This window comes from Mobula hypostoma, chromosome 5 (assembly GCF_963921235.1).
Source record: "Mobula hypostoma chromosome 5, sMobHyp1.1, whole genome shotgun sequence".
Classification (NCBI taxonomy): Eukaryota; Metazoa; Chordata; class Chondrichthyes; order Myliobatiformes; family Myliobatidae; genus Mobula; species Mobula hypostoma.
In genome coordinates, this window is record NC_086101.1 from 84,760,947 (window position 1) to 84,777,267 (window position 16,321).

Consider the following 16,321-nt stretch of genomic DNA (forward strand, 5'->3'; position numbering starts at 1 on the left):
GAAGAGGGACGAAAAGTGTGTTGGCTGGGTGGGTCGTGTTCTTGATTACCCTGGCAGCATTGCTCCGACAGCGTGCGGTGTTAAGAGAGTCCACGGACGGAAGATTGGTTTGTGTGATGTGCTGCGTCGTGTTCACGATCTTTTGCAGCTTCTTTCAGTCTTGGACAGGACAACTTCCATACCAGGTTGTGGTGCACCCTAGAAGAATGCTTTCTACAGTGCATCTATAAAAATTAGTGAGGGCTTTAGGGGACAGGCCAAATTTCTTTTGTTTTCTCAGGAAGTAAAGGTGCTGGTGGGCCTTCTTGGCAGTGAACTCTGCTTGGTTGGACCAAGTCAGGTCATTTGTGATATTGACCCCGAGGAACTCAAAGTTTTTGACCAGTTCCACTTGCGCACCACCGATGTAAATTAGGTCATGCGGTCCGCTACTCCTTCTGAAGTCAACAACCAATTCCTTCGTTTTGCTGACGTTGAGGGATAGGTTATTGTCTTCACACCACACCACCAGGTTCTTAATTTCCTCTCTGTACTCAAACTCATCATTACCCGAGATACGGCCTACAATCGTTGTGTCATCGGCAAACTTACATATTGAGTTTGATGGAAACTTGGCTACACAATCATGGGTGTACAGTGAGTACAGCAGTGGGCTGAGTACACAGCCTTGTGGGGCACCGGTGCTCAGAGTGGTAGTAGAGGAGAGCTTGTCCCCTATTTTTACGGCCTGGGTCCTGTCTGTGAGGAAGTTGAAGATCCAGCTGCAGATCTGAGTGCTAAGACCCAGGTTCCAGAGCTTAGCAATCAGTTTATTTGGAATGATGGTATTAAAGGCAGAGCTGTAGTCAATGAAAAGGAGCCTTACATGTGCATCTTTATTCTCCAGGTGTTCTAAGGAGGCATGTAGGGCCAGAGAGATGGCATCTACTGTTGATCTGTTGCTTCGGTAGGCAAATCGCAAAGCATCGAGGTTGACCAGTAGGCTGTGGTTGATGTGTGCCATAACCAATCTCTCGAAGCACTTCATAGCAATTGATGTCAGAGCCACAGGTCGATAGTCATTCAGGCATGCCACCTTGCTCTTCTTCAGCACTGGGATTATTGTTGCCTTCTTAAAACACGAGGGGATCTTAGACTGAAGCAAGGAGCAGTTGAAGATGTCAGCAAACACTCCAGCTAGCTCGCGTGCACAGGCCCGGAGAACCTGGAGTATAGGAGTTGGGATGTAATGTTGAAATTGTATAAGGCATTGGTAAGGCCAAATTTGGAGTATTGTGTACAGTTCTGGTCACCGAATTATAGGGAAGATATCAATAAAATTGAGAGAGTACAGAGGAGATTTACTAGAATGTTACCTGGGTTTCATCTCCTAAGTTACAGAGAAAGGTTGAACAAGTTGGGTCTTTATTCTTTGGAGCGTAGAAGGTTGAGGGGGGACTTGATAGAGGTATTTAAAATTATGAGGGGGATAGATAGAGTTGACGTGGATAGGCTTTTTCTATTGAGAGTGGGGGAGATTCAAACAAGAGGACATGAGTTGAGAGTTAAAGGGCAAAAGTTTAGGGGTAACATGAGGGGGAATTTCTTTACTCAGAGAGTGGTAGTTGTGTGGAACAAGATATTTAACTTGTCATTTAAAGTTAAATTGGATAGATATATGGACAGGAAAGGAATTGAATGGAGGGTTATGGGCTGAGTGCAGGTAGATGGGACCAGGTGAGAGTAAGCATTCGGCATGGACGAGAAAGGCCGAGTTGGCCTGTTTCCGTGCTGTAATTGTTGTATGGTTATATCTTTAAAACTCATAGTTCCATCAACCAATGATTAACATGCCCTTACAATAATAGTATGAATGCACAGATGTAACGTCATACATAACAAGAACAACTTTCATGAATTACAGTAAGAATGTAATTCTGATGTTAGAATACAAAGGCAGATTGTATCTGCTTACAATCCTTTATTTCTAAGTACATTACTGTGCAAAAGTCTTAGGCACATATATATAGCTACAGTACCTCAGGCTTTTGCAGAGTCATGGAGCAATTTTATGTATTGCACAGTACTGCTGCAGAAAAAAACCATAACATATGCGAGTGATGATAAAATTGATTCTGATATTGGTCTCTATTGTGGACTGGGAGTGGGAAGCAGGCAGGCAGGGAGAGAGGAATCGTGGTTGGGAAAAGCGGAAGAAAAAGAGGAGCGAGTGAGAAGCACCAGGGAAACATTCTGAAATGATCATTAAACCAATTGCTTGGTGTCTCAAGGCCAGGTATGTTTGCTCCCATGGAAACCCCCACCCCACACCCCCCCCCCCCGGCTCTCCTTCTCTGCCATCTGTGCTACTCTCCTGCTGTGGTGCACCACCCTCGACATCCCCAACATGCTTCTGCTCCCGTCTGCTTTACAAACTGGCTCTCCACTCCACATTGACAAAGGTTTTAGGCACTCCAGCTATATATGCGTTACAAAGGTTTATCTTTATTTTAAGTATTTTTTAGATGAAGAAACAAAGAATGAAAAAGCTGCAGATGCCAGAAATATGAAAAAAAAACACAGAAAGTATTTAGCAGGTAACACAGTATCTATGCTACAAGCCACAGAGTTAACATTTCAGTTTGATGGCCTACAGTATACTTCTAGCACACAGCTGAGCCTAAAGTTGGTGTCCCTGATTCAACAAGTGTGTGTACAGCCAAACAGATTCTAGAACTGCAAAGTAATATAGAAAATAAAAAAATACAGCACAGGAAATGTCTCTTTAGATCACAATGTTGTGCTGAACCAAGTAAATTAGTAACTAAATGGCCAACTAAACTAATCATCTCTGCCTACACAACGTCTATATCCCTCCAGTTACCTCACGTTCATGTGTCTATCTAAATGTCTCTTAAAAGTCCCTAATTCTCAGTCTCTGCCAACACCCCAGGAATGCATTCTAGGCACCTACCGCAGTCTATGTAAAAAAAAAACTTGCCCCTTACGTCTCCTATTAAGTTACACTACACACCCTTCACCTTAAATGCATACCCTCTGGTATTAGACATTTCAACCCTGGGAAAAAAAAACACTGCTTACCTACTCTATCTATGCCCCTCATAATAATATAAACCTCTATCAAATCTCCCCTCAGCTTCACCGCTCCAGAGAAAACAACCCAAGTTTGTCCAACCTCTCATTATAGCACATGGCCTCTAATCCAGGCAGCATCCTGATGAACCTTGTGACAGGATCCTGAATTATCCCTTACATACTGTGCTTTTAAAAAGAGAGAGAGAGGCAAAGACTGCTCACAGTTTGTTTGGAATTTCTGCAAGGACACTGGCAGCTTCTAAGTTCCTACAGAGAGAGAAGGGAGGAGCTACTTGGTGGACAGCTGATGTTCAGCACAACAGTATTTAAATCAGCGTAATTGCTTGTTTCACAGAATGGACATGCAGACGCATTAAGGTGTGGTGAAGTTACAACTATCCTGTTTAGGTGCCCATGAGTGTGGGACCGTGGATCAATTACGAGGTATCGATCTGTGATTATTAGTGCATGAAAGAGCGACCTTGTGGAGTCTACCAGTGTGTCTAACCCTCGCCTGGGTTGGCAGACTATCACTTGAAGACGGTGCTCTTAAGTTGGTCAAGTTTGGCTAACTTGGAAGATTCGGAGGACAACGGGAAGATCGACGGCATCAGCTCACCCGAAGAACTAAACACCTCTCTCTCACTCTGTCTCTCTTTCTCCACCACTACGGAACTCAATACCACGAACTGAACTGAACTTTACTCATCACCGTAAGACTGTATCCATTTACCCCTGGGCTTGAAGAAGCTTGGTTTTTTTCTATTTCCACATATATATATTATAAAAATAATCATTGCTAACCTGTTTGATATATCTGAATTTATTACTGTATTGCGTAGTTACTAATAAATGAGTATTCGTAGCAATACCAGACTCCAAAGTGTTTTCCATTTCTGCTGGTTCTTTAACCCGTCATGGGGTACGTGACAACTCCTTCTGCACTCTCTCCAAATCCTCAACATCTTTCTGATAATGGGGTGACCAGAGCCATATGCAATTCCCGGGACGCAGCCTAACTAGAGTTTTATAAAGCTGCACCATAACTCACTGACTTTTGAACTCAATGCCTTCTTAATCACCCTATCAACCTGTGTAGCCACTTTCAGGGAGCTATGAACTTGGACCCCAAAGATCCCTCTGCTCCTCAACACTGTTAAGGATCTTGTCCATAATAGTCTACGGTCTCTTTACATTTGACTTACCAAGGTTAAGCTCCATCTGCCATTTCTCCGCACAAATCTGCAACTGCTCTATATCCCGCTGTATTCTTTACCAGTCATCTGCTCTATTCATAACACCAACAATCTTCATATCATATGCAAACTTACTAACCCATCCATCTACATTTCCATCCAGGCCATATATATACATTACGAACAGTGGAGGTCGCATTACACAGTAGCACAGCAGTTAGCACAACACTATGACAGCTTGGGGTGTCAGAGTTCAGAGTTCAATTACGGCACCCTCCGAAAGCAAGTTTGTACCTTCCTCCCCATGAGTGCGTGCATTTCTTCCTGATGCTCCAGTGTACTTCCATTGTCCAATGATGTACCAGTTAGTATGCTAATTGGTCATTACAAATTGTCATGTGATTAGACGAGGGTTAAATTTGTGGTTTGCTGGGCAGCAAGGCTTGAAGGGCCGGAAGGGCCTGTTCTGCTCAGTATCTCTAAATAAAACAAAAAAATAAAATACAGATCCCTGAGCAATACCAGCAATCGCCGGCCTCCAGCTAGGATAATTCCCTTTGATCACCACTCTCTGTATTTCAGGGCAAGCCAGTTCTGAATGCAATCTGCCAGTTCATCACTGATCCCACACATCTTAATCTTCAAGATGAGCTTTCCATGAGGGACTTTGCCAAAAACCTTACTAAAATCCATTTAGACAACATCCACAGCCCTAACTTCATCACTTGTCACCTCATCAAAGAATTCAATCAAGTCACCAATTGCCCATCTCAAATCCTTGCTGGCTCTCCATAATCTTGCCATGGTTTTCAAGACGCTGATAAACCCTATCCCTAAAAATTCTCTCCAGTAACTTTCCTACCATGATTTGAGACTCTCTGGTCTCTTGTATAGTTTCCAGGATTATCCCTGATTCCCTTCTTGAACAATGGAACATTATTAACTTCTCACCAGTCCTCTGGGACTTCACCTGGGGCTAGAGAGGCTCAAAGTTATTGGACAAGGCCCCATAAATCTCCTCACTTGACTATCTCCATAACCTGGGGTATATCCCATTACGCCCTGGGGATTTGTCCACCATAAAGCTTTTTAAGAGACCCAACTCTACCTCCTCCTTTGCTTTGCAATGCCCCAGCATATTAATATTCTTGGCACTGATCTCCCTATCCTCCACATCCATCTACTTGGTAAATGCTGATGTGAAGTACTCATCAATGATTCAGACACACATTCTCTGCATCCAACCAATCCCTTTATGCTTGAGAGGTATAGTTTTCTTCTTGCTCCTGATGTATTCTATGGCCACTCTTGGCTTTCCTAATCCCTTCTTAGTTTGTCTTCTGGCTTCTTTATAATCATCCAGGGCACTTTTTGATTCTAGCTTCCAAAACTGTACATTCTTCTCCTTTTTCATCTGGAATAACTTCATCACCTCCCTTGACATCCAAGGTCCTCTTACCTTGTCACTTTTATCCTTCCTTCTGAGTGAAACACACCCAAAATGCTAGAGGTAGAACAGGCCGGGCAGCATCTCTGAAACAGTCCGATCAATCAGTGTTTCATGCCAAGACCCTTCATCAGGACTGAAAGGGAAGGGAGCAGTCAGAGTAAGAAGGAGGAAGGAGGGGAGGAAGAAGTACATGGTGGCAGGTAATGGGTGAAACCAGGAGAGGGGAAGGGTGTGATGTAAAGAGCCAGGAAGCTGATAGGGTGAAAGAGATAAAGAGCTGGATAAGGGGGAATCTGATAGGAGAGAACAGAAGACCATGGAAGAAAAGGAATGAGAATCAGGTTTATTATCACTGGCACGTGACTTGAAATTTGTTAACTTAGCAGCAGCAGTTCAATGCAATACATAATATAGAAGGAAAAAATTATAAATAATAAAGATAATAATAATAAAAAATAAGTAAATCAACTACAGTACACATATATTGAATAGATTAAAAATCATGCAAAAAATTGAAGTACTGTGTATTTTAAGAAGTGAGGTAGGAGTAGGGAAGGAGTACCAGAGGAAGGTGATGGGCAGGTAAGGAGATAAGGTGAGAGTGGAAACAGGAATGGGGAATGGTGAGGGGGGTGGAATTACCAGAAGTTAGAGAAATCAATGGTCATGCCATCAGGTTGGAGGCTACCCAGATGGAATATAAGATGCTGCTCCTCTAAGTTGACTGTGGCCTCCTCCTGGCAGCAGAGGTGGCCATTGACTGACATGTCAAAATGGGAATAGGAAGTAGAATTGAAATGAGTGGCCTCCAGGGGGATCCTGCTTTTTGTGGCGGACGGAACAAAGGTGCTCAGTGAAATGGTCTCCAAATCTACACTGGGTCTCAGTGATATATAAGAGGCCACACCGGGAGCACTGGATACAGCAGATAACCCAACAGACTCATAGGTCATGAGTCGCCTCAACTAGAAGGACTTCTGGGCTCTCGGCCCAAATAGTCCACTGTTCTTTTTCCACAGATGTGCCTGTTATGCTGAGCTCTTCTAGCATTCTGTGTGTGTCACTTTAGAATTCCAGCATCTGCAGATTTTCTCATGTTTGCTGTATTCTGTACAATTGGTCTTTAAACACCCTCCACATGTCTGGTGTGGACTTGTCCAAAAACAGCTGTTCCTAATTAACTCTCACTACTTCCTGCCTAATGCTCTTATAGTTTGCCCTGCTCCAATCCTCTCCCATATGGTCTAAATTTATCCTTATCTAGAGCTACCTTAAAACTGAAGGAGTTTTGGTCGCTGCTCACTCACTGAAAGGTCAGTCACCTGGCCAGGCTCATTATCAACACCAAGTCCAGTCCAGCCCCTCCTCTTGCTGGACTATCTACATATTGATTTAATATGGATACACCTAACAGATTCTGCCCCATCTAAACCTCTTACACTAAGAAGGTTCTAGTTAATATTAGAGACCTTAAGATCCTCCATGACAACAACGTTATTGTTTTAACATCTTTCCTTAAACTCCCTGCATATCTGTTCCTCAGTGACCTTGTGGCTATTAGGTGTCTGTAGTACAATCCCATCAGAGTGGCTGCATCCTTCCTATATGTAAATTCTGCCCACAAAGTCTCAGTGAACGAGACGTCCATTATGTTCTCTCTAATGTCCCTGATGGGTAGTGGAATTCTTCCCCCCCCCCCCCTTTACCTCCTTCTCTATCTTTCCTAAAAAATCAAAATGGTGGGACACTAAGGACCCATACCTATCCCTCTCTTAACCAAGTCTCTGTAGTTCCATGAACTGATCCACACTTTAAGTTCATCACTTTTACCCATAATACTCCTACCATTAAATGCACAAACTTCAAAGTATCCATCCCATCTTATCTATCAGTTTGCTCCGGTCTGTTTTCACTGGCCCTGACATCTACCTTCCTGTCCACCCCTCCACTATCTGATTTAGTGCTTTGGTTCCCATCCCCTGCAAAACTAGTTTATAGAAAACATTAAAACATGATGGACAATAACTGTGAATTTAGTTGAGAAAATAGTGTTCTCTTAAAACTATTCCCTTTACTTCACCCACCTGCTTTTCGCATTCTAAATATCGGCCATTAGGCTTTAACATGAATGAAACAATACAGTGGATTCTGGTTAATTCAGCCATTGGATAATTCGGAAGCCACTTATTTGTAGCAATTCTTGAAGAGCAAGAACTAAAAGAGAAAATAATCGGGTTTACCTTTGTTTATTTGGGACACTATGCCACTTTATTGGATCAGGACACTGTTGCCAAACAGTTATTAACTAGCGTCAGTTATGTGCACTTGTGTGGCCATTAGACTACATCATGCATAGAGTGAACAGATATTAAATATCAACAGTTGCCTGTGTTTGTTTTCCAAAACAGTAATTTTTGTCACTGATATTTGGAGAGAAATAAGCAGAAGGATAATTCAGAACTGTTTTGCTCACCACGGTTTCCAGCATTCAGGTTTGGAGATGACAGAAACAGCTGGGAGTGAAAATGAAAGGATTTCATTACTTCAACAAGTTAAGACCTATGAAGAATTTGAAGACATGGGCAATCACCTTGAATGTTTACATGGAGGATGCAATTGTCAAGAACTTTGCATGAAGGCAATCCATTACCTCCACCAGGTGTCTGCTTATTTTGTTCGTTTACAGTCAATCACAAGAACATGGCAGCATACATTGGATGAATAGTCAATAACTATTAAGAACAGTTTTACTGTACTGTAAACAACAGGAATTCTGCAGATGCTGGAAATTCAAGCAACACACATCAAAGTTGCTGGTGAACGTAGCAGGCCAGGCAGCATCTCTAGGAAGAGGTACAGTCGACGTTTCAGGCCGAGACCCTTCGTCAGGACTGTACTGTAGTAGTTTTGGTAGTGTTCTAATTGTTCTGTATTTAATTTAAATGCATAATTTGTTACTCAGTGAAATGATAGCTTGTCTTTTTTATACCTTATTAACTATTTCCACGAAACTTTGGCTAATTGGGGAAGCTAATAAATCAAGCCAAAATGTACTAGTCCAGTAATTCCCAATCTGACTAGAATTCACTGCATTTCACATCCTGGAACTTCTGAACTTTATACTTTATTGTCACCAAACTATTGATACTAGAGCGTACAATCATCACAGCGGTATTTGATTCTGCGCTTTGCGCTCCCTGGAGTACAAATCGATAGTAAATATTAAAAATTTAAATTATAAATCATAAAGAGAAAATATAAAAAGGAAAGTAAGGAAGTGCAAAAAAACCGAGAAGCAGGTCCGGATATTTGGAGGGTACGGCCCAGATCCGGGTCAGGATCCGTTCAGCAGTCTTGTTGGAAAGAAGCTGTTCCCAAATCTGGCCGTATGAGTCTTCAAGCTCCTGAGCCTTCTCCCGGAGGGAAGAGGGACAAAAAGTGTGTTGGCTGGGTGGGTCGTGTCCTTGATTATCCTGGCAGCACTGCTCTGACAGCGTGTGGTATAAAGTGAGTCCAAGGACTTAACAGTGGGTAGTGGTGAGTCACGAAAAGGATTATGTCCTGTTTCATGAAAAATGCGCAGTTCCCAACTCCCAGTTGCCAGCAATTTCCTGAAACATTTTCTCTTTTAAGAACAGCTGGATTCACACTGTTTTGAAGTTTTTGAAACAGAGTGACACCTCCTTCCATTGACTACTGAGAAGATTTCTAGAGGTGAATTCTTATTATTTAACTGATGGGAATCCACAAGAATCTTTAGACATTTCTATGCAAAGTATAGAACTCTAGACCTCGTTAAATATACATTTATGGTTAACAGTAATTTATAAATGTGAAATTAATAAGCATGTCCTCTGCTTTATGTCTTTCCAATAGCTAACTACTCACCTGGCCCATTTACTGATAATTGTCAAAAGTTCTCTTAAGGAGGATCGAGCTCAGTGGGAGATTCAATGATTGGACCCTGACTTTGAAAACTTGCATTTCCAATGAAGCAGCTAAACATTTTGAAACAGTTATTGAAAGGTACTCTTGGATATGCAAATATGCAATCAAACAGATTCTCTCAAAAGGACTTTTACACTTGGCATTTAATGAACAAATTTCTATTTGAAATATTGTCAGGATCTACAAATGAAGAGGATGTTACACCTACCAAAGTGGTGTAACACATGATATGTAATGGAATTAACTGTAATTATTTATGTTTAATTCAGGATCATGTTTTCCATAAAGATACTTTGGCCATTCCGAGGTGATATAAAGTTTGCAGAATATAAATATTTATCCAGGAAGCTCCAGAGGGCAGCTGTCAAGTACAACTCAATTAAAATTAGTTTAAACTGCAAGGCATGTTGTGCTGGCGTGTGGCCAAGTTGTTAAGGCGTCGGTCCAGTGATCTGAAGGTCACTAGTTCGAGCCTCAGCTGAGGCAGTGTGTTGTGTCCTTGAGCAAGGTTCTTAACCACACGTTGCTCTGTGATGACACCGGTGCTGAGCTGTATCGGCCCTAGTACCCTTCCCTTGGACAACATCAATGGCGTGGAGAGGGGAGACTTGCAGCATGGGCAACTGCTGGTCTTCCATACAACCTTGCCCAGGCCTGCACTCTGGAAACCTTCCAAGGCGCAAATCCATTGTCTCACGAGACTAACAGATGCCTACATAAAACTGCAAGGACTTTTTTTGAAAATTCTGGAGAAGTTTCTTGCTTTCAATTCTGAAACTATAATTTCACATAGATTTATAAAATAGTAGCCTAGGGGTGGTTAAATATTTGTCCTAAATTGAAAACAATATTTCACTTGCAAGCTTTATTTCAAAGACCTCACAAATATATTTGGCATTAATGAAAGACAACAAAAACAGGTGGCTATTGGGGGCAGCTATGAAGAAAGAGTATGATCTCCCTGAGCTTAATGTCTGCCAAGCAGAGACAGACAGAGCCTTGCAATGGCATTTAAAAAGAAATGTTTCCCTGGAAACCACACAGACAAATGTTGAGAAGTGGAATGACCTTGAAAATTCCTAGTGCAGAAATAATTTGCAAATAATCAGGCTTCCACATTCAATAGAAGAAATGAGAATTCAGACCATGTCTTCAGGTTTACCTGAAAGTTACCCAATTAAAATTGATTAAACTACATTACCTAGAATGACCCCTAAATGAACACAAAGAAATTACTTTTTTTAATTCTTCCAACGTTTGCGGACAAAGGAGGTTTGTGGGGGGAAAAAATGCTGCTATAACATCCTCCAAAAGATGTTTACCATTAAATTACAGCAGTCTCAAGCAAAATTTGACCGACCTTAGGGAAATTAATACTCTATAGAAGATTAAGAATAGCTTATTAAAATCAGCATGGTTGAAGATCAAAGCCAGCTGGAATATTAATATATTTGCAATAATGGTGAGGTAGAAATAGTTCAAATTAAAATCCAACAGACACTTTTTTAAGATCTAAATTTCTTAGAGAGAATATACAGGAAGCTTCTGCATTACTGTTTCCTCTGGCCGGAGAGTCTAGAAATGAAAGGCATAATGTCAAGATAAAAGCCAAATAATTATGATTGAAATGAAAAGAATGAATTCACTTACAGAGTGATGAACCTTTGGAATTCTACAGCTCAGTGAGCTGTATTTAGTGACAGAATATTTTTAAGGTTGATACAGGTGTTCAACACTAGGGGCATCAAAAAGAATAGGGCAGGAAATTGCATTTGTATGTAAGTATAGGAGATGATCTGAATGTATTCTGTCTGGTATGACATAAGTGGCTATACATATCTCTATTTCATATATTTCTTATGTCTCGTTTACTCAATGACAAAGAACAGTAAAAATCAAGATCCTCTGGAAGATCCACTTGACGTTGAAATCGAACTGATTTTAACCCAACTCACCAAATATGAGTATTTTAAGTAGCAGTGCAGGCTGCAATCTGCCTGGCAACATTTGACTGGCATTTGGATGGCATTAGGCTTATCGTGAGTAGAACAAAGGGAAGCAGCCAGGGGTATGTTGAAATAATTAAGTCTAAAATGTAAAGGTACTGGTTACTTGAAAGACAACATCAAAATGTACTCCTTACTCTCTGTCCATTGGGAAGGACCATAACAAACAGAAATCAATACATGTATCTTAACCATTAAGATATAGTTAATAGGACATTCTTATTTAATAAATAGGTCCAAATTGGCTTGGACAAGGGTTGAAGAAGTAATGAGAGGGAATCTAACTATCTCAAATCCTGCTAAGATAGATAGTTTTTCTCAATTTAATCTCGCACATCTTGGGGATGATCATTCCTGAGCTCATAACACTCCGGAATTATTGACAAGAATTTAGATGCCATAGTAAGTCTGCATGGTAGAGACTCTAGGATTTTGTGGAGAGATGCATGAGAAGAGCCAATTTGTTTTCTTCCTCACTGTGAATCAATGTGATTTAGGCAGGTTTATTCCTTTAAAAGTAATGTCACTTAAGTAAACCACCAACAGTAGCAATCTTCATTTATTGACACATATAAAACGTATGTTAAATCTTAGATGATTTATTGCAAAAGTTCATGTACCATTGCAATTTAGAATTGCTGGCAGAAAATGACATAATTTATCTGCAAGAATTGTTGAGACTAAATGATTATATGTACCAGAGTCAAATCTTTGCATTAACTGGCACATGAGTTTGAGCATCAGTGGATAGTGGATTCAATTTATTTCACATAACTTAGAATATTGCAGTATAAACCACATTTATTACTATAGGTTTTCAATATATTAATTCAAAAAGGAAAATGTAATATCTCCAATGTCCTTTGAAAGATCAAGGTCCTGAAACATGCAAGATACTCAAGTACTCCTCTTTATAAACAACCTTAATCAATATTTAGATTGATGGCATACATTTCTATCAGTACACTATAATTTAAAAATATATATAATGAATCATTTTGAAATATCTACTTATTCTTGAAAGCAGAATTTTGCTGTCATGACTATGGATTCAAATTTTCAATCATATTACATTATGATAAATGAGTGTTTCAAAAGACACACGGAACATTATGAATTTTTGAGAATGAAACACATCAAATTAATTTGTATGATCATTTTCAGTACCACTGCGGCATTTACATTTCCACAATTTTTCTTTTGCACAGCCTTGCTCAGTGTGTTATTAGATATGAATTAGAGTGAGGTTGTCCAAACTTATTTTGCTTCAATGTTTTAATGACTGTTAAGAAGAAGGGACTTTTAATCTGTTCTGTCTGGGTTAAAATGAAACTCTGGTCCCCAAATGAATAGCTTTCTAAGCAATGGTAGCAAACAGCAATAGACAGCTGCTATTATTAAATTATCTCATGTATTTCAGAAGGCATTGGATAGTTGACTAAACTAGCAAATTGTCATTTGTAAAAACGTAAAAAAAACTGCCTATGCAGGAAAACTGAAATAAAAATGGAAAATGTTGGAATCTATGTGTCAGGCAGATCTGTGGCAATAGAAGTGGCGTTAATGATTCTATTTGATGACTTTATTCCTATGGATTAAAATCTACAGATGAAGGAAGGTCACAGACCTAGAATGTTAACCTGCACCTCTCTTTATAAGCCCCTGAGCCTGTCTACCATTTTCTGTTTTTGTTATCTTTCATCTCTAGGATAACAAGATGAAGAGATATTTGCAACATTAAATTAAAATCTCTTTAATATCTGTTAAAGGTCCCTTTAAAATGAGGGAGAGATAGCAAAAATAAGGCACTTAATTGCACTTTATTGATATGTTCTTAAATTCAGAATGCTACCCTTTAATCACATTCCAATAACAACTGCAACAGGATAAGCATTTAAATCACAGAGATAATCATAATGAGAATTTGAAACAAAGCAATATTGATAACATGGTTCACACACGCTTATAGCTCAAAAGTAGTTGGAACTATTTTTTTCAAGTTTGTATTCATTTATAAACTACAAAGGATTGATTATCATGCAATAGAAATTACATTTTGAAGATTAAAACATATTTTACTCTTTTTGGAAGCCTATATAATTACACATTATTAAGATACAGTAAACTCAGTAGTATGATTTTATATTAAAATGTGTAGATAAGCTTTTATCTGAATTAGTGCTTTTTTTCTCATTTGACTTTTCTCTGTGTTCTATGAAGGAAATGAAAGTTGATCTGAAGTCATATGGAGGAGAGATCAAACAGTAAGATGATTTCAGTCCAGATGAACAGTCACACTCCAAAATACCCATTGCTTTTCATAGATACTATCTCACCGGCTGAGTTCTTTCAGAATCTTTTGTGTTGCTCCAGATTCCTGTATGTACGGTCCCTTGTATCTCAAAAAAACAATGCCTTTGCTTGCAGTGATCTTAGTCAATTTGAAAAAGTTTTGTTCACCAGAGTTGAACTTATTCAATTCACATGCACATATTAGTATTTATTTTCTGTTTCAATTTCAACATACAGAATTACAATAATTAATATATTTTATGTATATGTAATGTTAGTTACTCCCAGCAGAGGGAGCATGGAGAGCCACTGTAAAAAGAAAAGTTGGTGTAAGCAGATAACCAGGTTTATACAGTGGAATCCCATTATCTGGGACACATTGGGAGCAGTACATTTTGGACCAGTTAAATGGCTGTCCTAAGTATCATGGATTTTGGCCAAAATATTATGGAAAGTGTTAAAAAGGTATAAAAAAAGACAAACTACCATTTAACTGAGTAAAATTAATGTATTTAAGTGAAATACATAACAAATCCGAATGGTACAAATACCTGAACAGTGCTATAAAACTGAGTTCCTGATAGTTATCAGCAGAAAAAATTATTTGCTGTGTTCTTTTGATTGGCTGTAACTGAACAAAATCAGCGTAGACACCTAGTGCAGATAATAGACTACCTTCATACAATGATTTACATGATTGCATCTTCCAAAACTTCATTTTCATTGTAATGACAAGATGATTGTTGATATCTTCAAGTTCTTCATAATTCGTAACTTGTTGAAGTAGTAAAATCTTTTCATTTTCACTCCTGGCAATTTCTGGCATCTCTGGAATGTTTGAAACCACAGTGAGCAAAACTGTTCAGAATTTTCTGAATGCTTACTTCTTGCTAACTATCAGGGATTTATTTTAAAACACAAACACATGCAACTGACACTATTTAAAATCTTATCACTCTAAGCATGGTGTACTGTCTAATGGCCACACAAGAGCATGCGACTGATATTCAGCAACAGCCTCCTGCACAATTAAGTGGCATAGTGTCTTAAATAAGTGAAGGGAATCCTGGTTATTTTCTTAATTTAGTATTGTACTTTTTAGTTTAATTGTCCCAAATAAACATCTGCTCCAATTAACCAATGGCCTAATTAACCGAAATTCGCTATACATCTATAGTGAAGCTGGGAAATTCTAGTAAAAATTTATAAATTAAATAATGTTTTAGAAATCCAATCAAGGTTTATTTGGAATGAACCTAATGTATTATCATAAGAATTGTTCCTTATTGAAAATTTACATAGAAAATAGAAAACTAATACTTGAGTGGGTCAGGAGAGATACTAGACCATGAAAAGATTTAGAATAGTAATTTGTAGAAATATAAAAGCATAGGATACTGCTGCTTTCCAATACAAATAAAATATGTTTACCTCAATAATCAAGCAGAATGTGTAAGCCAGATAAAAATTATTTGAACATTTTAGCATTGCTTCACCTTAATGAGAAATATAATCTAAAATGGATAAATCAAGAATTGCACTCAATGGCAATGGTAACAGGGGATTCCTAGCCCTCTTTACACCATTTGACAATGACAATAGATAATTTGAAAGCTGCTTTCTATAAGAACTTAGGAAATAGGAACAATATGCAGACTTTCTTATCTCTGAAACCATTCAATAAATTCATCGATTATCTGAACTTCTCATATGAGCTTCAGCAGAACCTCAGCTCCACTTTCCTGTAATACTTTACTCACCTAATAAAAAGGTCTACCTATTTCAGCCTTGAATATCATGGAAGATTGAATCCAGATAAAAGCTCTCAACCCTGAACATCAATTGTTTATCCCCATCACCCGCCCCCACCAGAGATGCTGCTAACCCATTAAATTCTTCCAACAATTTCTTTGTTGTTCAAGATTCCAGTATTTGGAAGAGTCTTCCAAACACCACAAGTGTTTCTAGATTATAGAGAGCAACAATTGAAGGAAATTCAGCCAATCAACAATTACCAGAAGAACTTATTAGTGTGAACAGGATAGTAGCTAAATAAGAGAAAAAATGCAGGGCTCTGGAGAAAGAGGTGTGAATGGAACTGTGGATTTTCTTGCAGGAAAGAACAATTGTTCCTTGGATCCCCTTCCATCAGGTAGGAGGTATCGTAGCATTCAGACAAGAGGTGTTTGGATGGAAAACAGCCTCTTTCTCCAAGTCTAAAATCATATGAAGCACCAGTAGAGTTATACTGTTTACTTTTTGACTTGCCTCCTAAATGCACCTTATTATTTGTTAACAACAGGAATTCTGCAGATGCTGGAAATTCAAGCAACACACATCAAAGTTGCTGGTGA